At 41.5% G+C, this 21,226-nt stretch overlaps 5 non-coding genes across 5 annotated transcripts; all 5 read right to left on the bottom strand.

The window, feature by feature from the left end:
• Nucleotides 1-862: 862 nt before the first annotated feature.
• Nucleotides 863-1,026, bottom strand: LOC149980600 (U1 spliceosomal RNA). The gene has a single exon (XR_016484142.1). It is a non-coding gene; the product is annotated as a U1 spliceosomal RNA (small nuclear RNA).
• A 1,855-nt stretch (nt 1,027-2,881) lies between these two features.
• LOC149980599 (U1 spliceosomal RNA) lies at nt 2,882-3,045 on the bottom strand. Its single transcript, XR_016484182.1, has one exon. It is a non-coding gene; the product is annotated as a U1 spliceosomal RNA (small nuclear RNA).
• Nucleotides 3,046-5,215: 2,170 nt separating this feature from the next.
• Nucleotides 5,216-5,379, bottom strand: LOC149980598 (U1 spliceosomal RNA). Its single transcript, XR_016484141.1, has one exon. It is a non-coding gene; the product is annotated as a U1 spliceosomal RNA (small nuclear RNA).
• A 1,855-nt stretch (nt 5,380-7,234) lies between these two features.
• Nucleotides 7,235-7,398, bottom strand: LOC149980597 (U1 spliceosomal RNA). Its single transcript, XR_016484140.1, has one exon. It is a non-coding gene; the product is annotated as a U1 spliceosomal RNA (small nuclear RNA).
• Nucleotides 7,399-11,112: 3,714 nt separating this feature from the next.
• LOC118937117 (U1 spliceosomal RNA) lies at nt 11,113-11,276 on the bottom strand. The gene has a single exon (XR_005034511.1). It is a non-coding gene; the product is annotated as a U1 spliceosomal RNA (small nuclear RNA).
• Between the last annotated feature and the right edge of the window lie 9,950 nt (nt 11,277-21,226).

The following is a 21,226-nucleotide window of genomic DNA, read 5'->3' as shown; positions in this document are numbered from 1 at the left end:
GGACATGTCCGTGGAATGGTAATGGTTGACCAGGGAAATGTCTGTTGTCAAGGTAATGGTTGACCAGGGAAATGTCTGTGGAATGGTAATGTTTAACCAGGGAAATGTCTGTTGTCAAGGTAATGGTTGACCAGGGCAATGACTGTGGCATGGTAATGGTTGACCAGGGAAATGTCTGTTGTCATGGTAATGGTTGACCGTGAAATGACTGTGGAATGGTAATGGTTGACCAGGGAAATGTCTGTTGTCATGGTAATGGTTGACCAGGGAAATGTCTGTTTTCATGGTAATGGTTGACCAGGGAAATGTCTGTTGTCATGGTAATAGTTGACGAGGGAAATGTCTGTTGTCATGGTAATGTTTGACCAGGGACATGACTGTGGCATGGTAATGGTTGACCAGGGAAATGTCTGTTGTCATGGTAATGGTTGACCAGGGAAATGTCTGTTTTCATGGTAATAGTTGACCAGGGAAATTTCTGTGGCATTGTAATGGTTGACATGTACTGTGGTCTTAAATTACAAACTCTCCTATAAATTATTTAATATTCTAGCAAATGAAAGACCTCAATCCAGATTACATCATGAGGGCACAAAATGATCCATTCACAAGTAGGCCTTTGCCTTGACATTATCAGGACATGACAGGCATAATCACCAGTGCTACAATAACATATCACACACATCCGGGTTATCAGAAGACAAAATGTATCTCTGAGGCCTTAGTTGACTCATAAACAGACCCTACATTCTATAGCCATTCATCTGATAAGAACATGCAAATGTTGACAAATGTCCTTCTCAACACGAAGCGACACATCGAATTAATAAATATGTCCCTAAATTATTTTTAACATCAAGATCAGGGGAGAGCGCGAACGCAGTCCCCCACTACCAGAAATTATGCAATCGAGATTTCCACATTTGAGAAATTCGCAGGGGTCAGCACAGCCGGAGTGCAATGGCTGAGCCTCGCCCTGGGTGAACCGCCTTCGTGATCACGGTGTCTCCCTTGCCAGGTAAGTATGAGTTGTACACGTTGGTAGAGGAGTACTCCTTCCAGGACAAAGGTGTTTGACTCACGGTTACCACTTCTACTACTGATAATACCACATCATATTGAACAGGGTTTAATGACGTTTACGAATACAGTTGCGGACAAGGCGAAGAAAAAAGCAATACATTTTGTTTTACTATATTATATCACGGACCGACTATTTTCCCATCAAGCAACACGGTAGAAATTCTAAATACATTGCATTTTTGGTCTAAATGTTGGTCTGGTAACACACAAGTAGGCGATGTACCAAAATGCTGAAATCACATTCGTGCACACAGCCAACCGAAAGACACCACTTATTTCTGGTGTTTTGTAGCGTTCCAGACGTTGTAGGAATAGTTTCATCACGCTTGTTTTCTGCTCTCAGTAAAATATGATTCCACCATCGACCACAGGGTGGCATACGACCCACAGATATGGAGGAGAAACAGTAGCCTACTACTTCATCAACAAGACACGGTAGTAGCTACAATGGGTGGTTTTTAATTAATTGTTTTATTTCACCAGGTAGGCTAGTTAGGAACAAGTTCTCATTTACAAACTGCGACCTGGCCAAGATAAAGCACAGCAGTGCGACAAAAACAACAACACAGAGTTACACGTAAACAAACGTAGTCAATAACACAGTAGAACATGAAAATAGAAAGATCTATGTACAGTGACATGGCCATACTCGTATTTGTAATTGTATCTGTAAATTGACAGGATGATACTCGCGATCAGGGTTAAACTGAAGTGTTTTAATATGCCTAAATACATTTTTGGCAGAATACCTCACTACACATTCTCACTGCAAAAGAAAAACCTACAGAAATGTCTGTGGAATGGATCTGCATCTTGGAACAACAGAATCCATCTTATTGACTGATTTCATCAGGAAATAAGTGGACCAGGGACATGTCTGTGGCATGGTAATGGTTGACCAGGGAAATGTTTGTGGCATTGTAGACCAGGGACATGTCCGTGGAATGGTAATGGTTGACCAGGGAAATGTCTGTTGTCAAGGTAATGGTTGACCAGGGAAATGTCTGTGGAATGGTAATGTTTAACCAGGGAAATGTCTGTTGTCAAGGTAATGGTTGACCAGGGCAATGACTGTGGCATGGTAATGGTTGACCAGGGAAATGTCTGTTGTCATGGTAATGGTTGACCGTGAAATGACTGTGGAATGGTAATGGTTGACCAGGGAAATGTCTGTTGTCATGGTAATGGTTGACCAGGGAAATGTCTGTTTTCATGGTAATGGTTGACCAGGGAAATGTCTGTTGTCATGGTAATAGTTGACGAGGGAAATGTCTGTTGTCATGGTAATGTTTGACCAGGGACATGACTGTGGCATGGTAATGGTTGACCAGGGAAATGTCTGTTGTCATGGTAATGGTTGACCAGGGAAATGTCTGTTTTCATGGTAATAGTTGACCAGGGAAATTTCTGTGGCATTGTAATGGTTGACATGTACTGTGGTCTTAAATTACAAACTCTCCTATAAATTATTTAATATTCTAGCAAATGAAAGACCTCAATCCAGATTACATCATGAGGGCACAAAATGATCCATTCACAAGTAGGCCTTTGCCTTGACATTATCAGGACATGACAGGCATAATCACCAGTGCTACAATAACATATCACACACATCCGGGTTATCAGAAGACAAAATGTATCTCTGAGGCCTTAGTTGACTCATAAACAGACCCTACATTCTATAGCCATTCATCTGATAAGAACATGCAAATGTTGACAAATGTCCTTCTCAACACGAAGCGAGTTAAAACACATCGAATTAATAAATATGTCCCTAAATTACTTTTAACATCAAGATCAGGGGAGAGCGCGAACGCAGTCCCCCACTACCAGAAACTATGCAATCGAGATTTCCACATTTGAGAAATTCGCAGGGGTCAGCACAGCCGGAGTGCAATGGCTGAGCCTCGCCCTGGGTGAACCGCCTTCGTGATCACGGTGTCTCCCTTGCCAGGTAAGTATGAGTTGTACACGTTGGTAGAGGAGTACTCCTTCCAGGACAAAGGTGTTTGACTCACGGTTACCACTTCTACTACTGATAATACCACATCATATTGAAAAGGGTTTAATGACGTTTACGAATACAGTTGCGGACAAGGCGAAGAAAAAAGCAATACATTTTGTTTTACTATATTATATCACGGACCGACTATTTTCCCATCAAGCAACACGGTAGAAATTCTAAATACATTGCATTTTTGGTCTAAATGTTGGTCTGGTAACACACAAGTAGGCGATGTACCAAAATGCTGAAATCACATTCGTGCACACAGCCAACCGAAAGACACCATTTATTTCTGGTGTTTTGTAGCGTTCCAGACGTTGTAGGAATAGTTTCATCACGCTTGTTTTCTGCTCTCAGTAAAATATGATTCCACCATCGACCACAGGGTGGCATACGACCCACAGATATGGAGGAGAAACAGTAGCCTACTACTTCATCAACAAGACACGGTAGTAGCTACAATGGGTGGTTTTTAATTAATTGTTTTATTTCACCAGGTAGGCTAGTTAGGAACAAGTTCTCATTTACAAACTGCGACCTGGCCAAGATAAAGCACAGCAGTGCGACAAAAACAACAACACAGAGTTACACGTAAACAAACGTAGTCAATAACACAGTAGAACATGAAAATAGAAAGATCTATGTACAGTGACATGGCCATACTCGTATTTGTAATTGTATCTGTAAATTGACAGGATGATACTCGCGATCAGGGTTAAACTGAAGTGTTTTAATATGCCTAAATACATTTTTGGCAGAATACCTCACTACACATTCTCACTGCAAAAAAAAAACCTGCAGAAATGTCTGTGGAATGGATCTGCATCTTGGAACAACAGAATCCATCTTATTGACTGATTTCATCAGGAAATAAGTGGACCAGGGACATGTCTGTGGCATGGTAATGGTTGACCAGGGAAATGTTTGTGGCATTGTAGACCAGGGACATGTCCATGGAATGGTAATGGTTGACCAGGGAAATGTCTGTTGTCAAGGTAATGGTTGACCAGGGAAATGTCTGTGGAATGGTAATGTTTAACCAGGGAAATGTCTGTTGTCAAGGTAATGGTTGACCAGGGCAATGACTGTGGCATGGTAATGGTTGACCAGGGAAATGTCTGTTGTCATGGTAATGGTTGACCGTGAAATGACTGTGGAATGGTAATGGTTGACCAGGGAAATGTCTGTGGCATTGTAGACCAGGGACATGTCTGTGGAATGGTAATGGTTGACCAGGGAAATGTCTGTGGCATTGTAGACCAGGGACATGTCTGTGGAATGGTAATGGTTGACCAGGGAAATGTCTGTTGTCAAGGTAATGGTTGACCAGGGAAATGTCTGTTGTCAAGGTAATGGTTGACCAGGGAAATGTCTGTTGTCATGGTAATGGTTGACCAGGGAAATGTCTGTTTTCATGGTAATGGTTGACCAGGGAAATGTCTGTGGAATGGTAATGTTTAACCAGGGAAATGTCTGTTGTCAAGGTAATGGTTGACCAGGGCAATGACTGTGGCATGGTAATGGTTGACCAGGGAAATGTCTGTTGTCATGGTAATGGTTGACCAGGGAAATGTCTGTTGTCATGGTAATAGTTGACGAGGGAAATGTCTGTTGTCATGGTAATGTTTGACCAGGGACATGACTGTGGCATGGTAATGGTTGACCAGGGAAATGTCTGTTGTCATGGTAATGGTTGACCAGGGAAATGTCTGTTTTCATGGTAATAGTTGACCAGGGAAATTTCTGTGGCATTGTAATGGTTGACATGTACTGTGGTCTTAAATTACAAACTCTCCTATAAATTATTTAATATTCTAGCAAATGAAAGACCTCAATCCAGATTACATCATGAGGGCACAAAATGATCCATTCACAAGTAGGCCTTTGCCTTGACATTATCAGGACATGACAGGCATAATCACCAGTGCTACAATAACATATCACACACATCCGGGTTATCAGAAGACAAAATGTATCTCTGAGGCCTTAGTTGACTCATAAACAGACCCTACATTCTATAGCCATTCATCTGATAAGAACATGCAAATGTTGACAAATGTCCTTCTCAACACGAAGCGACACATCGAATTAATAAATATGTCCCTAAATTATTTTTAACATCAAGATCAGGGGAGAGCGCGAACGCAGTCCCCCACTACCAGAAATTATGCAATCGAGATTTCCACATTTGAGAAATTCGCAGGGGTCAGCACAGCCGGAGTGCAATGGCTGAGCCTCGCCCTGGGTGAACCGCCTTCGTGATCACGGTGTCTCCCTTGCCAGGTAAGTATGAGTTGTACACGTTGGTAGAGGAGTACTCCTTCCAGGACAAAGGTGTTTGACTCACGGTTACCACTTCTACTACTGATAATACCACATCATATTGAACAGGGTTTAATGACGTTTACGAATACAGTTGCGGACAAGGCGAAGAAAAAAGCAATACATTTTGTTTTACTATATTATATCACGGACCGACTATTTTCCCATCAAGCAACACGGTAGAAATTCTAAATACATTGCATTTTTGGTCTAAATGTTGGTCTGGTAACACACAAGTAGGCGATGTACCAAAATGCTGAAATCACATTCGTGCACACAGCCAACCGAAAGACACCACTTATTTCTGGTGTTTTGTAGCGTTCCAGACGTTGTAGGAATAGTTTCATCACGCTTGTTTTCTGCTCTCAGTAAAATATGATTCCACCATCGACCACAGGGTGGCATACGACCCACAGATATGGAGGAGAAACAGTAGCCTACTACTTCATCAACAAGACACGGTAGTAGCTACAATGGGTGGTTTTTAATTAATTGTTTTATTTCACCAGGTAGGCTAGTTAGGAACAAGTTCTCATTTACAAACTGCGACCTGGCCAAGATAAAGCACAGCAGTGCGACAAAAACAACAACACAGAGTTACACGTAAACAAACGTAGTCAATAACACAGTAGAACATGAAAATAGAAAGATCTATGTACAGTGACATGGCCATACTCGTATTTGTAATTGTATCTGTAAATTGACAGGATGATACTCGCGATCAGGGTTAAACTGAAGTGTTTTAATATGCCTAAATACATTTTTGGCAGAATACCTCACTACACATTCTCACTGCAAAAAAAAAACCTGCAGAAATGTCTCTGGAATGGATCTGCATCTTGGAACAACAGAATCCATCTTATTGACTGATTTCATCAGGAAATAAGTGGACCAGGGACATGTCTGTGGCATGGTAATGGTTGACCAGGGAAATGTTTGTGGCATTGTAGACCAGGGACATGTCCATGGAATGGTAATGGTTGACCAGGGAAATGTCTGTTGTCAAGGTAATGGTTGACCAGGGAAATGTCTGTGGAATGGTAATGTTTAACCAGGGAAATGTCTGTTGTCAAGGTAATGGTTGACCAGGGCAATGACTGTGGCATGGTAATGGTTGACCAGGGAAATGTCTGTTGTCATGGTAATGGTTGACCGTGAAATGACTGTGGAATGGTAATGGTTGACCAGGGAAATGTCTGTTGTCATGGTAATGGTTGACCAGGGAAATGTCTGTTTTCATGGTAATGGTTGACCAGGGAAATGTCTGTTGTCATGGTAATAGTTGACGAGGGAAATGTCTGTTGTCATGGTAATGTTTGACCAGGGACATGACTGTGGCATGGTAATGGTTGACCAGGGAAATGTCTGTTGTCATGGTAATGGTTGACCAGGGAAATGTCTGTTTTCATGGTAATAGTTGACCAGGGAAATTTCTGTGGCATTGTAATGGTTGACATGTACTGTGGTCTTAAATTACAAACTCTCCTATAAATTATTTAATATTCTAGCAAATGAAAGACCTCAATCCAGATTACATCATGAGGGCACAAAATGATCCATTCACAAGTAGGCCTTTGCCTTGACATTATCAGGACATGACAGGCATAATCACCAGTGCTACAATAACATATCACACACATCCGGGTTATCAGAAGACAAAATGTATCTCTGAGGCCTTAGTTGACTCATAAACAGACCCTACATTCTATAGCCATTCATCTGATAAGAACATGCAAATGTTGACAAATGTCCTTCTCAACACGAAGCGAGTTAAAACACATCGAATTAATAAATATGTCCCTAAATTATTTTTAACATCAAGATCAGGGGAGAGCGCGAACGCAGTCCCCCACTACCAGAAATTATGCAATCGAGATTTCCACATTTGAGAAATTCGCAGGGGTCAGCACAGCCGGAGTGCAATGGCTGAGCCTCGCCCTGGGTGAACCGCCTTCGTGATCACGGTGTCTCCCTTGCCAGGTAAGTATGAGTTGTACACGTTGGTAGAGGAGTACTCCTTCCAGGACAAAGGTGTTTGACTCACGGTTACCACTTCTACTACTGATAATACCACATCATATTGAACAGGGTTTAATGACGTTTACGAATACAGTTGCGGACAAGGCGAAGAAAAAAGCAATACATTTTGTTTTACTATATTATATCACGGACCGACTATTTTCCCATCAAGCAACACGGTAGAAATTCTAAATACATTGCATTTTTGGTCTAAATGTTGGTCTGGTAACACACAAGTAGGCGATGTACCAAAATGCTGAAATCACATTCGTGCACACAGCCAACCGAAAGACACCACTTATTTCTGGTGTTTTGTAGCGTTCCAGACGTTGTAGGAATAGTTTCATCACGCTTGTTTTCTGCTCTCAGTAAAATATGATTCCACCATCGACCACAGGGTGGCATACGACCCACAGATATGGAGGAGAAACAGTAGCCTACTACTTCATCAACAAGACACGGTAGTAGCTACAATGGGTGGTTTTTAATTAATTGTTTTATTTCACCAGGTAGGCTAGTTAGGAACAAGTTCTCATTTACAAACTGCGACCTGGCCAAGATAAAGCACAGCAGTGCGACAAAAACAACAACACAGAGTTACACGTAAACAAACGTAGTCAATAACACAGTAGAACATGAAAATAGAAAGATCTATGTACAGTGACATGGCCATACTCGTATTTGTAATTGTATCTGTAAATTGACAGGATGATACTCGCGATCAGGGTTAAACTGAAGTGTTTTAATATGCCTAAATACATTTTTGGCAGAATACCTCACTACACATTCTCACTGCAAAAAAAAAACCTGCAGAAATGTCTCTGGAATGGATCTGCATCTTGGAACAACAGAATCCATCTTATTGACTGATTTCATCAGGAAATAAGTGGACCAGGGACATGTCTGTGGCATGGTAATGGTTGACCAGGGAAATGTTTGTGGCATTGTAGACCAGGGACATGTCCATGGAATGGTAATGGTTGACCAGGGAAATGTCTGTTGTCAAGGTAATGGTTGACCAGGGAAATGTCTGTGGAATGGTAATGTTTAACCAGGGAAATGTCTGTTGTCAAGGTAATGGTTGACCAGGGCAATGACTGTGGCATGGTAATGGTTGACCAGGGAAATGTCTGTTGTCATGGTAATGGTTGACCGTGAAATGACTGTGGAATGGTAATGGTTGACCAGGGAAATGTCTGTTGTCATGGTAATGGTTGACCAGGGCAATGACTGTGGCATGGTAATGGTTGACCAGGGAAATGTCTGTGGCATTGTAGACCAGGGACATGTCTGTGGAATGGTAATGGTTGACCAGGGAAATGTCTGTGGCATTGTAGACCAGGGCAATGACTGTGGCATGGTAATGGTTGACCAGGGAAATGTCTGTTGTCATGGTAATGGTTGACCAGGGAAATGTCTGTGGCGTGGTAATGGTTGACCAGGAAATGTCTGTTGTCATGGTAATGATTGGCCAGGGAAATGTCTGTTGTCAAGGTAATGGTTGACCAGGGAAATTACTGTGGCATGGTAATGGTTGACCAGGGAAATGTCTGTGGCATGGTAATGTTTGACCAGGAAATGTCTGTTGTCATGGTAATGATTGGCCAGGGAAATTAATGATTGGCCAGGGAAATGTCTGTTGTCAAGGTAATGGTTGACCAGGGAAATTACTGTGGCATGGTAATGGTTGACCAGTGAAATGTCTGTGGCATGGTAATGTTTGACCAGGAAATGTCTGTTGTCAAGGTAATGGTTGACCAGGGAAATGACTTTGGAATGGTAATGGTTGACCAGGGGAATGTCTGTTGTCATGGTAATGGTTGACCAGGGCAATGACTGTGGCATGGTAATGGTTGACCAGGGAAATGTCTGTGGCATGGTAATGGTTGACCAGGGAAATGTCTGTGGCATTGTAGACCAGGGACATGTCTGTTGAATGGTAATGGTTGACCAGGGAAATGTCTGTTGTCAAGATAATGGTTGACCAGGGAAATGTCTGTGGAATGGTAATGGTTGACCAGGGACATGTCTGTTGTCATGGTAATGCTTTACCAGGGAAATGTCTGTGGCATGGTAATGATTGACCAGGGAAATGTCTGTGGCATCGTTGACCAGGGAAATGTCTGTGGAATGGTAATGGTTGACCAGGGACATTACTGTGGCGTGGTAATGGTTGACCAGGGAAATGTCTGTGGCATGGTTATGTTTGACCAGGGAAATGTCTGTTGTCAAGGTAATGGTTGACCAGGGAAATGTCTGTTGTCAAGGTAATGGTTGATCAGGGAAATGTCTGTTGTCATGGTAATGGTTGACCAGGGCAATGACTGTGGCATGGTAATGGTTGACCAGGGAAATGTCTGTGGCATGGTAATGGTTGACCAGGGAAATGTCTGTGGCATTGTAGACCAGGGACATGTCTGTTGAATGGTAATGGTTGACCAGGGAAATGTCTGTTGTCAAGATAATGGTTGACCAGGGAAATGTCTGTGGAATGGTAATGGTTGACCAGGGACATGTCTGTTGTCATGGTAATGCTTTACCAGGGAAATGTCTGTGGCATGGTAATGATTGACCAGGGAAATGTCTGTGGCATCGTTGACCAGGGAAATGTCTGTGGAATGGTAATGGTTGACCAGGGACATTACTGTGGCGTGGTAATGGTTGACCAGGGAAATGTCTGTGGCATGGTTATGTTTGACCAGGGAAATGTCTGTTGTCAAGGTAATGGTTGACCAGGGAAATGTCTGTTGTCAAGGTAATGGTTGATCAGGGAAATGTCTGTTGTCATGGTAATGGTTGACCAGGGCAATGACTTTGGCATGGTAATGGTTGACCAGGGAAATGTCTGTGGCATGGTAATGGTTGACCAGGGAAATGTCTGTGGAATGGTAATGGTTGACCAGGGACATTACTGTGGCGTGGTAATGGTTGACCAGGGAAATGTCTGTGGCATGGTTATGTTTGACCAGGGAAATGTCTGTTGTCAAGGTAATGGTTGACCAGGGAAATGTCTGTTGTCAAGGTAATGGTTGACCAGGGAAATGTCTGTTGTCAAGGTAATGGTTGACCAGGGAAATGTCTGTTGTCAAGGTAATGGTTGATCAGGGAAATGTCTGTTTTCTTGGTAATGGTTGACCAGGGAAATTTCTGTTGTCATGGTAATGTTTGACCAGGGACATGACTGTGGCATGGTAATGGTTGACCAGGGAAATGTCTGTTGTCATGGTAATGGTTGACCAGGGAAATGTCTGTTTTCATGGTAATGGTTGACCAGGGAAATGTCTGTTGTCATGGTAATAGTTGACCAGGGAAATTTCTGTGGCATGGTAATGGTTGACATGTACTGTGGTCTTAAATTACAAACTCTCCTATAAATGATTTAATATTCTAGCAAATGAAAGACCTCAATCCAGAATACGTCATGAGGGCACAAAATGATCCATTCACAAGTAGGCCTTTTCCTTGACATTATCAGGACATGACAGGCATAATGACCAGTGCTACAATAACATATCACACACATCCGGGTTATCAGAAGACAGACATGTATCTCTGAGGCCTTTAGTTGACTTATAAACAGACCCCAGTCTGTTCATCTGATAAGTAAAAACTCTCCTTCTCAACACGAAACTCAATAGAACTCCGAATTTAACACATTCCTCCATTATTTTTAACATCAAGATCAGGGGAGAGCGCGAACGCAGTCCCCCACTACCAGAAATTATGCAATCGAGATTTCCACATTTGAGAAATTCGCAGGGGTCAGCACAGCCGGAGTGCAATGGCTGAGCCTCGCCCTGGGTGAACCGCCTTCGTGATCACGGTGTCTCCCTTGCCAGGTAAGTATGAGTTGTACACGTTGGTAGAGGAGTACTCCTTCCAGGACAAAGGTGTTTGACTCACGGTTACCACTTCTACTACTGATAATACCACATCATATTGAACAGGGTTTAATGACGTTTACGAATACAGTTGCGGACAAGGCAAAGGAAAAGCGATACATTTTGTTTTACTATTTTATATCACGGGCCGACCTTTTTCCCATCATGCAATACGGTAGAAATTATATATGCATTGAATTTGTTTTCTAAATGTCCGTCTACATAATCACATTCATTGGTGAACAACTGTAGCCTAACATATTTGTCAGTATTCAGAGATCGCAAGTAAACAATTCAACTTGAAAAAAATGGGGGAATGTTTATCCGACTGGTCGCTCAGGAGCCAAAAGCAGATGACGTCATACGTATGGAAGACATTTGACTTGAGCTCGTAGGAAGAGGAAGTAGACAGCGCTGCGTCGATGTGACGAATAATATAGTCTACTATATACTGTATATACTGTATATACTGTATATATATATATATATATATATATATATATATGATAATATATATATTGTTCCTGATTGCTTGGTAGAGTGTAAACAACACAAAATAAATTATAAGTGCACCAGAGAGTTGAGTGTACAAATTATTTTTTAAAATATATATTATTTAGGCCATTGTTTACTGTAGGCTAATTATTCAAGAGAATGCTTGAATGTATTTAAATGCAGGACTAGTAGGCTGTGTGATGAAATGAATTAAATAGTAAGGACTAATTGATAACAGGCCAGAAAGCTGAACAACACCAGCATAATGACATACGAGAGAGTCTGCTCTAATGAAGAACAACAAATGGTACAGGTATTTTATAAAGGGCTACAGCAAAGCAAAATAAAAAATAAGTGTCAATAAGTTAAAAGGACATTAGGGTCACATGATCAAGGTGGGGTAGCGGGAGCCTAGTGGTTAGAGTTGCTGGATCGATCCCAGAGCTGACAAGGTAAAAATCTGTCGTTCTGCCTATGAACAAGGCAGTTAACCCACTGTTCCTCGGTAAATAAGAATTTGTTCTTAACTGACTTGCCTAGTTAAATAAAGGTGAAATTAAAATACATCTAAATCGCCAAGCTCCTAAAACCATTCTTCTCAAAAAGGGACGATGCAAATTACCACCATTCAAATGAATAATTGGTTTAGGAGACAAGATAAGAATCTAGTCTATTAAAACAGACAGAGCAGGTCATCTTGATTGTGCGACCTTTGTGACCCTTTAAGCAATGGGAGGGTGTAGTAAAGGCTGTTCTTATGCACAACGCAACTCAGCGTTGCCTGGATACAGACTGTAACCATGTATTGTGTGGTTACGGTACCACAAAAACCCGGAGGACTTTGTTTTTATGGCTATGACACTCACAGCCATGATAAAAATGTCATCGTAACACATGGGCTGTCATGTATTATTGCTCAAATATACCACGGCTGTTAGCCAATCAACTTTCAGGGCTCAAAAGCACCCAGTTATTAATACAAAATATACTACAGAATAATGACATGTTTGTAGGTACCGTTGACAACAGAGTACACCGTTGTGTTTCCTAGTCCCCGCTTCGTGTGATGGCCGTTGAAGTGGAACAAGGACATCAGGCCGTAGGTAAAGAGCCTGAAAGTTTAGACCAGAGCCACATAGGGAGCCACATAGGGAGCCACATAGGGAGCCACATAGGGAGCCACATAGGGAGCCACATAGGGAGCCACATAGGGCACTATACATAGGAAGTACTTTGTGAATTGAACACTTTCAAACTGCCGAGGAGACAAGGCTCTTGGATGTACTGTCTTTGTTGCAGACCGTTTGTATCACTAACGATACCTTTAAAATGACGTTCTTATTGGATCCATTCTAGAGATATGACATACCTGTCCATGACCTTGTTATTGGATCCATTCTAGAGATATGACACACCTGTCCATGACCTTGTTATTGGATCCATTCTAGAGATATGACACACCTGTCAATGACCTTGTTATTGGATCCATTCTAGAGATATGACATACCTGTCCATGACCTTGTTATTGGATCCATTCTAGAGATATGACACACCTGTCCATGACCTTGTTATTGGATCCATTCTAGAGATATGACACACCTGTCCATGACCTTGTTATTGGATCCATTCTAGAGATATGACACACCTGTCCATGACCTTGTTATTGGATCCATTCTAGAGATATGACACACCTGTCCATGACCTTGTTATTGGATCCATTCTAGAGATATGACACACCTGTCCATGACCTTGTTATTGGATCCATTCTAGAGATATGACACACCTGTCCATCACCTTGTCGGCACAGTCCTTTGTGTCCTTACCACTAATTTGTCTTAACCTTACAATGTGTGTCAAGAGACATTGTTTGAAACACCGGAAGTGATGCAATAACCTCTGTCTCAGGATAACTACTTAAACTAAATATCTACAGGCATTGCTTATAAGACTGAAATTAACTAATTGTATAGCGTTCGGTAGTGTGAAAAATGCTGACTATTTCTACAGTGTAAATGAAATGTCAAAATAAATGTCAATTTCACCATGAGATTCTGTGCATCTACACTTTGGAGCTGCTTGTCTAGTTGCTCAAAGTCTTCCTCCGTCTCCATCCTCTTGACATGGAACTCAAAGAGTCTCGGGTCTCTGCTCTCCCAACACGTTCCACCTTCTCTGATATCTACACCAATATAGTTAATTAAGGACACACTTCTGAAATTCTGAAAGGAGAACGTTTTGTTGACACTGTGGAAATATGGGGTTGTCACACGCAAGAGGATCCTGACGGACAAGATTGTGATTGCAATTTTTTTTCTTTACATTTTACTTGCAATAAAAGATTGCGATAATAATAATTTACATAATAATAATAATAATGCATATAGTTCAACGTTTTAATAATATTCTATATTCTAATGGATTCAGTGTTTAACTTTAAACACAAGTTTCAAGTTGATAGTAAATGTTCGGTCATTCCACAAAATAGGTGCCCTTTGAATTAGTGCGTCATTTATGCATTAAATATCAGAGAGAATCAAAAGACACACATTTCGTGGAACAATCCTCTTACTGTCATTATTCAGGAGAAACAGCTCTGGTCTTGTGGAGGGAATGGGAGGGTGAGAGCTGCGTTGCTATTGGCTCCGTTGGGAGGGAATGGGAGGGGTGAGAGCTGCGATGCTATTGGCTCCATTGGGAGGGAATTGGAGGGTGAGAGCTGCGATGCTATTGGCTCGGTTGGGAGGGAATGGGAGGGTGAGAGCTGCGATGCTATTGGCTCCGTTGGGAGGGAATGGGAGGGTGACAGCTGCGATGCTATTGGCTCCGTTGGGAGGGAATGGGAGGGTGAGAGCTGCGATGCTATTGGCTCCGTTGGGAGGGAATGGGAGGGTGACAGCTGCGATGCTATTGGCTCCGTTGGGAGGGAATGGGAGGGTGAGAGCTGCGATGCTATTGGCTCCGTTGGGAGGGAATGGGAGGGTGAGAGCTGCGATGCTATTGGCTCCGTTGGGAGGGAATGGGAGGGTGAGAGCTGCGATGCTATTGGCTCCGTTGGGAGGGAATGGGAGGGTGACAGCTGCGATGCTATTGGCTCCGTTGGGAGGGTGAGAGCTGCGATGCTATTGGCTCCGTTGGGAGGGAATGGGAGGGTGAGAGCTGCGATGTTATTGGCTCCGTTGGGAGGGAATGGGAGGGTGACAGCTGCAATGCTATTGGCTCCGTTGGGAGGGAATGGGAGGGTGAGAGCTGCGATGCTATTGGCTCCGTTGGGAGGGAATGGGAGGGTGAGAGCTGCGATGCTATTGGCTCCGATGGGAGGGAATGGGAGGGTGAGAGCTGCGATGCTATTGGCTCCGTTGGGAGGGAATGGGAGGGTGAGAGCTGCGATGCTATTGGCTCCGTTGGGAGGGAATGGGAGGGTGACAGCTGCGATGCTATTGGCTCCGTTGGGAGGGTGAGAGCTGCGATGCTATTGGCTCCGTTGGGAGGGAATGGGAGGGTGAGAGCTGCGATGTTATTGGCTCCGTTGGGAGGGAATGGGAGGGTGACAGCTGCAATGCTATTGGCTCCGTTGGGAGGGAATGGGAGGGTGAGAGCTGCGATGCTATTGGCTCCGTTGGGAGGGAATGGGAGGGTGAGAGCTGCGATGCTATTGGCTCCGATGGGAGGGAATGGGAGGGTGAGAGCTGCGATGCTATTGGCTCCGTTGGGAGGGAATGGGAGGGTGAGAGCTGCGATGCTATTGGCTCCGTTGGGAGGGACTGGGAGGGTAAGAGCTGCGATGCTATTGGCTCCGTTGGGAGGGAATGGGAGGGTGAGAGCTGCGATGCTATTGGCTCCGATGGGACTGGCATGTAGAAACATGGAATAAATCTTCAAAATTCAAAGCCAACTCAGTGTCAACCCAGAGATAAACAGCTAAAAAAAAATTTTTTTAAATAAATCTACAAACTACCAAACATATTTTAAGGATAGTTTTAATCTTCAGTTATCAAGTATAATTTCTGCTCATCGTAAGGGACCTAGCGCTGATGAACGAAAGCAACCCTGTCGTGTGCATGTTGTCTGTATGTGCTCTTTAGTTACTACAGTTGAAGTCAGAAGTTTACGTAAACCTTAGCCAAGTACATTTAAACTCAGTTTTTCAATATTCCTGACATTTAATCCTAGTAAAAATTCCCTGTCTTACAGTGCCTTGAGAAAGTATTCGGCCCCCTTGAACTTTGCGATCTTTTGCCACATTTCAGGCTTCAAACATAAAGATATAAAACTGTATTTTTTTGTGAAGAATCAACAACAATTGGGACACAATCATGAAGTGGAACAACATTTATTGGATATTTCAAACTTTTTTAACAAATCAAAAACTGAAAAATTAAAATGGAAGTGACCCCCAACCATGTACATAGTCACTATGAAAATATAGACCTTCGTGAAAAGTTTTTAGTAAAAGTAAAAGTGAAATATTGTGTTTATTATCCTGTAGTGTTTTAATCTATGAGTGTCTGTGTGTCTCTCTCTCTTTCGCTCTCTGTGTTTCTGTACATGTGATTGCTCCTGTGTGTGTGTGTGTGTGTGTGTGTGTGTGTGTATGTGTACCTCTCTCTCTCTCTCTCTCTCTCTCTCTCTCTCTCTCTCTCTCTCTCTCTCTCTCTCTCTCTCTCTCTCTCTCTCTCTCTCTCTCTCTCTCTCTCTCTCTCTCTCTCTCTCTCTCTCTCTCTCTCTCTCTCTCTCTCTCTCGGCATCACAATACCCCATAATGACATCACAATACCCCATAATGACAAAGCAAAAATGGGTTTTTAGACATTTTGGCAAATTTATTTAAAAATAACTACCCCGGAAATATCACATTTGCATAAGTATTCAGACCCTTTACTCAGTACTTTGTTGAAGCACCTTTGGCAGTGATTACAGCCTCGAGTCTTCTTGGGTACGACGCTACAAGCTTGGCACACCTGTATTCGGGTAGTTTCTCTCATTCTTCTCTGCAGATCCTCTCAAGTTCTGTCAGGTTGGACGGGGAGTGTTGCTACACAGCTATTTTCAGATCTCTCCAGAGATGTTCGATCGAGTTCAAGTCCGGACTAGTCGGGCACTGCGAATGTCTTTGGGGAAACTGGCTCTGAGAATGGTTGTGTTGATATTCAGCCCGTCTCATGAACCTCTAACAGATCAACACTGTACAGTGACTTCTGTACAGACTGTAACGTAACAAGATGTGAAAAAAGTCAAGGTGTCTTAACACTTTTCGAAATGCCCTGTATACATACCACAGAATATCTTTACTGTAATATATTCTACATATATACCACAGAATATCATTACTGTAATATGTTCTAAATATATACCACATTACTGTAATATAATCTACATATATACCACAGCATATCATTACTGTAATATATTCTACATATATACCACAGCATATCATTACTGTAATATATTCTACATATATACCACAGCATATCATTACTGTAATATATTATACATATATACCACAGCATATCATTACTGTAATATATTCTACATATATACCACAGCATATCATTACTGTAATATATTCTACATATATACCACAGCATATCTTTACTGTAATATAATCTACATATATACCACAGCATATCTTTACTGTAATATATTCTACATATATACCACAGCATATCTTTACTGTAATATATTCTACATATATACCACAGCATATCATTACTGTAATATATTCTACATATATACCACAGCATATCTTTACTGTAATATAATCTACATATATACCACAGCATATCTTTACTGTAATATAATCTACATATATACCACAGCATATCTTTACTGTAATATATTCTACATATATACCACAGCATATCTTTACTGTAATATATTCTACATATATACCACAGCATATCATTACTGTAATATATTCAACATATATACCACAGCATATCATTACTGTAATATATTATAAATATATACCACAGCATATCATTACTGTAATATATTCTACATATATACCACAGCATATCATTACTGTAATATATTATACGTATATACCACAGCATATCTTTACTGTAATATAATCTACATATATACCACAGCATATCTTTACTGTAATATATTCTACATATATACCACAGCATATCTTTACTGTAATATATTCTACATATATACCACAGCATATCATTACTGTAATATATTCAACATATATACCACAGCATATCATTACTGTAATATATTATACGTATATACCACAGCATATCTTTACTGTAATATAATCTACATATATACCACAGCATATCTTTACTGTAATATATTCTACATATATACCACAGCATATCTTTACTGTAATATATTCTACATATATACCACAGCATATCATTACTGTAATATATTCTACATATATACCACAGCATATCTTTACTGTAATACATCTAGTGTAGTCAGTCTGTTAAGGTGAGGTGTTGTAAATGTAGTGTAGTCAGTCTGTTACAGTGTGGTGTTGTAAATGTAGTGTAGTCAGTCTGTTACAGTGTGGTGTTGTACATGTAGTGTAGTCAGTCTGTTACAGTGTGGTGTTGTACATGTAGTGTAGTCAGTCTGTTAAGGTGAGGTATTGTACATGTAGTGTAGTCAGTCTGTTAAGGTGAGGTATTGTACATGTAGTGTAGTCAGTCTGTTAAGGTGAGGTATTGTACATGTAGTGTAGTCAGTCTGTTAAGGTGAGGTGTTGTAAATGTAGTGTAGTCAGTCTGTTAAGGTGAGGTGTTGTACATGTAGTGTAGTCAGTCTGTTAAGATGAGGTGTTGTACATGTAGTGTAGTCAGTCTGTTAAGGTGAGGTATTGTAAATGTAGTGTAGTCAGTCTGTTAAGGTGAGGTGTTGTAAATGTAGTGTAGTCAGTCTGTTAAGGTGAGGTGTTGTACATGTAGTGTAGTCAGTCTGTTAAGGTGATGTGTTGTAAATGTAGTGTAGTCAGTCTGTTAAGGTGAGGTGTTGTAAATGTAGTGTAGTCAGTCTGTTACAGTGTGGTGTTGTAAATGTAGTGTAGTCAGTCTGTTACAGTGTGGTGTTGTAAATGTAGTGTAGTCAGTCTGTTAAGGTGAGGTGTTGTACATGTAGTGTAGTCAGTCTGTTACAGTGTGGTGTTGTACATGTAGTGTAGTCAGTCTGTTAAGGTGAGGTGTTGTACATGTAGTGTAGTCAGTCTGTTAAGGTGAGGTGTTGTACATGTAGTGTAGTCAGTCTGTTACAGTGTGGTGTTGTAAATGTAGTGTAGTCAGTCTGTTAAGGTGAGGTGTTGTACATGTAGTGTAGTCAGTCTTTTAAGGTGAGGTGTTGTACATGTAGTGCAGTCAGTCTGTTAAGGTGAGGTATTGTACATGTAGTGTAGTCAGTCTGTTAAGGTGAGGTGTTGTAAATGTAGTGTAGTCAGTCTGTTAAGGTGAGGTGTTGTAAATGTAGTGTAGTCAGTCTGTTAAGGTGAGGTGTTGTACATGTAGTGTAGTCAGTCTGTTAAGATGAGGTGTTGTACATGTAGTGTAGTCAGTCTGTTAAGGTGAGGTGTTGTACATGTAGTGTAGTCAGTCTGTTAAGGTGAGGTATTGTACATGTAGTGTAGTCAGTCTGTTAAGGTGAGGTGTTGTAAATGTAGTGTAGTCAGTCTGTTAAGGTGAGGTGTTGTACATGTAGTGTAGTCAGTCTGTTAAGGTGAGGTGTTGTACATGTAGTGTAGTCAGTCTGTTAAGGTGAGGTGTTGTAAATGTAGTGTAGTCAGTCTGTTACAGTGTGGTGTTGTAAATGTAGTGTAGTCAGTCTGTTAAGGTGAGGTGTTGTACATGTAGTGTAGTCAGTCTGTTAAGGTGAGGTGTTGTACATGTAGTGTAGTCAGTCTGTTACAGTGTGGTGTTGTAAATGTAGTGTAGTCAGTCTGTTAAGGTGAGGTGTTGTACATGTAGTGTAGTCAGTCTGTTACAGTGTGGTATTGTACATGTACTGTAGTCAGTCTGTTACAGTGTGGTATTGTACATGTAGTGTAGTCAGTCTGTTAAGGTGAGGTGTTGTAAATGTAGTGTAGTCAGTCTGTTAAGGTGAGGTGTTGTACATGTAGTGTAGTCAGTCTGTTACAGTGAGGTGTTGTACATGTAGTGTAGTCAGTCTGTTACAGTGTGGTGTTGTAAATGTAGTGTAGTCAGTCTGTTAAGGTGAGGTGTTGTACATGTAGTGCAGTCAGTCTGTTAAGGTGAGGTGTTGTACATGTACTGTAGTCAGTCTGTTAAGGTGAGGTGTTGTACATGTAGTGTAGTCAGTCTGTTAAGGTGAGGTGTTGTACATCTAGTGTAGTCAGTCTGTTAAGGTGAGGTGTTGTACATGTAGTGTAGTCAGTCTGTTAAGGTGAGGTGTTGTACATGTAGTGTAGTCAGTCTGTTAAGGTGAGGTGTTGTACATGTAGTGTAGTCAGTCTGTTAAGGTGAGGTGTTGTACATGTAGTGTAGTCAGTCTGTTAAGGTGAGGTGTTGTACATGTAGTGTAGTCAGTCTGTTAAGGTGAGGTGTTGTAAATGTAGTGTAGTCAGTCTGTTAAGGTGAGGTGTTGTACATGTAGTGTAGTCAGTCTGTTAAGGTGAGGTGTTGTACATGTAGTGTAGTCAGTCTGTTAAGGTGAGGTGTTGTACATGTAGTGTAGTCAGTCTGTTACAGTGTGGTGTTGTAAATGTAGTGTAGTCAGTCTGTTAAGGTGAGGTATTGTACATGTAGTGTAGTCAGTCTGTTAAGGTGAGGTGTTGTACATGTAGTGTAGTCAGTCTGTTAAGGTGAGGTGTTGTAAATGTAGTGTAGTCAGTCTGTTAAGGTGAGGTGTTGTAAATGTAGTGTAGTCAGTCTGTTAAGGTGAGGTGTTGTACATGTAGTGTAGTCAGTCTGTTAAGGTGAGGTGTTGTACATGTAGTGTAGTCAGTCTGTTACAGTGTGGTGTTGTAAATGTAGTGTAGTCAGTCTGTTAAGGTGAGGTGTTGTAAATGTAGTGTAGTCAGTCTGTTAAGGTGAGGTGTTGTACATGTAGTGTAGTCAGTCTGTTAAGGTGAGGTGTTGTAAATGTAGTGTAGTCAGTCTGTTAAGGTGAGGTGTTGTAAATGTAGTGTAGTCAGTCTGTTAAGGTGAGGTGTTGTACATGTAGTGTAGTCAGTCTGTTAAGGTGGGGTGTGTATGTGTGTATGTGTGTGTGTGTGTGTGTGTGTGTTAGTGAGAGAGACAGATCCTATGTCAATAAGCTATAAGGTCCTATGTTACTACAGTATATGGAGTAGTTACCCTCAAATAACACCATATTCCCTATATAGTGCACTACTTTAGACCAGAGCCACATAGGGAGCCACATAGGGCACTATACAGTATATCCCTGATACTTCTCGTCACCCTCTCTCCCTCCACCTCCT

This window comes from Oncorhynchus mykiss, chromosome 10, assembly GCF_057628025.1.
Source record: "Oncorhynchus mykiss isolate SJ-2025 chromosome 10, ASM5762802v1, whole genome shotgun sequence".
Lineage (NCBI taxonomy): Eukaryota > Metazoa > Chordata > Actinopteri > Salmoniformes > Salmonidae > Oncorhynchus > Oncorhynchus mykiss.
This window is presented reverse-complemented; position numbering and strand designations above follow the sequence as displayed.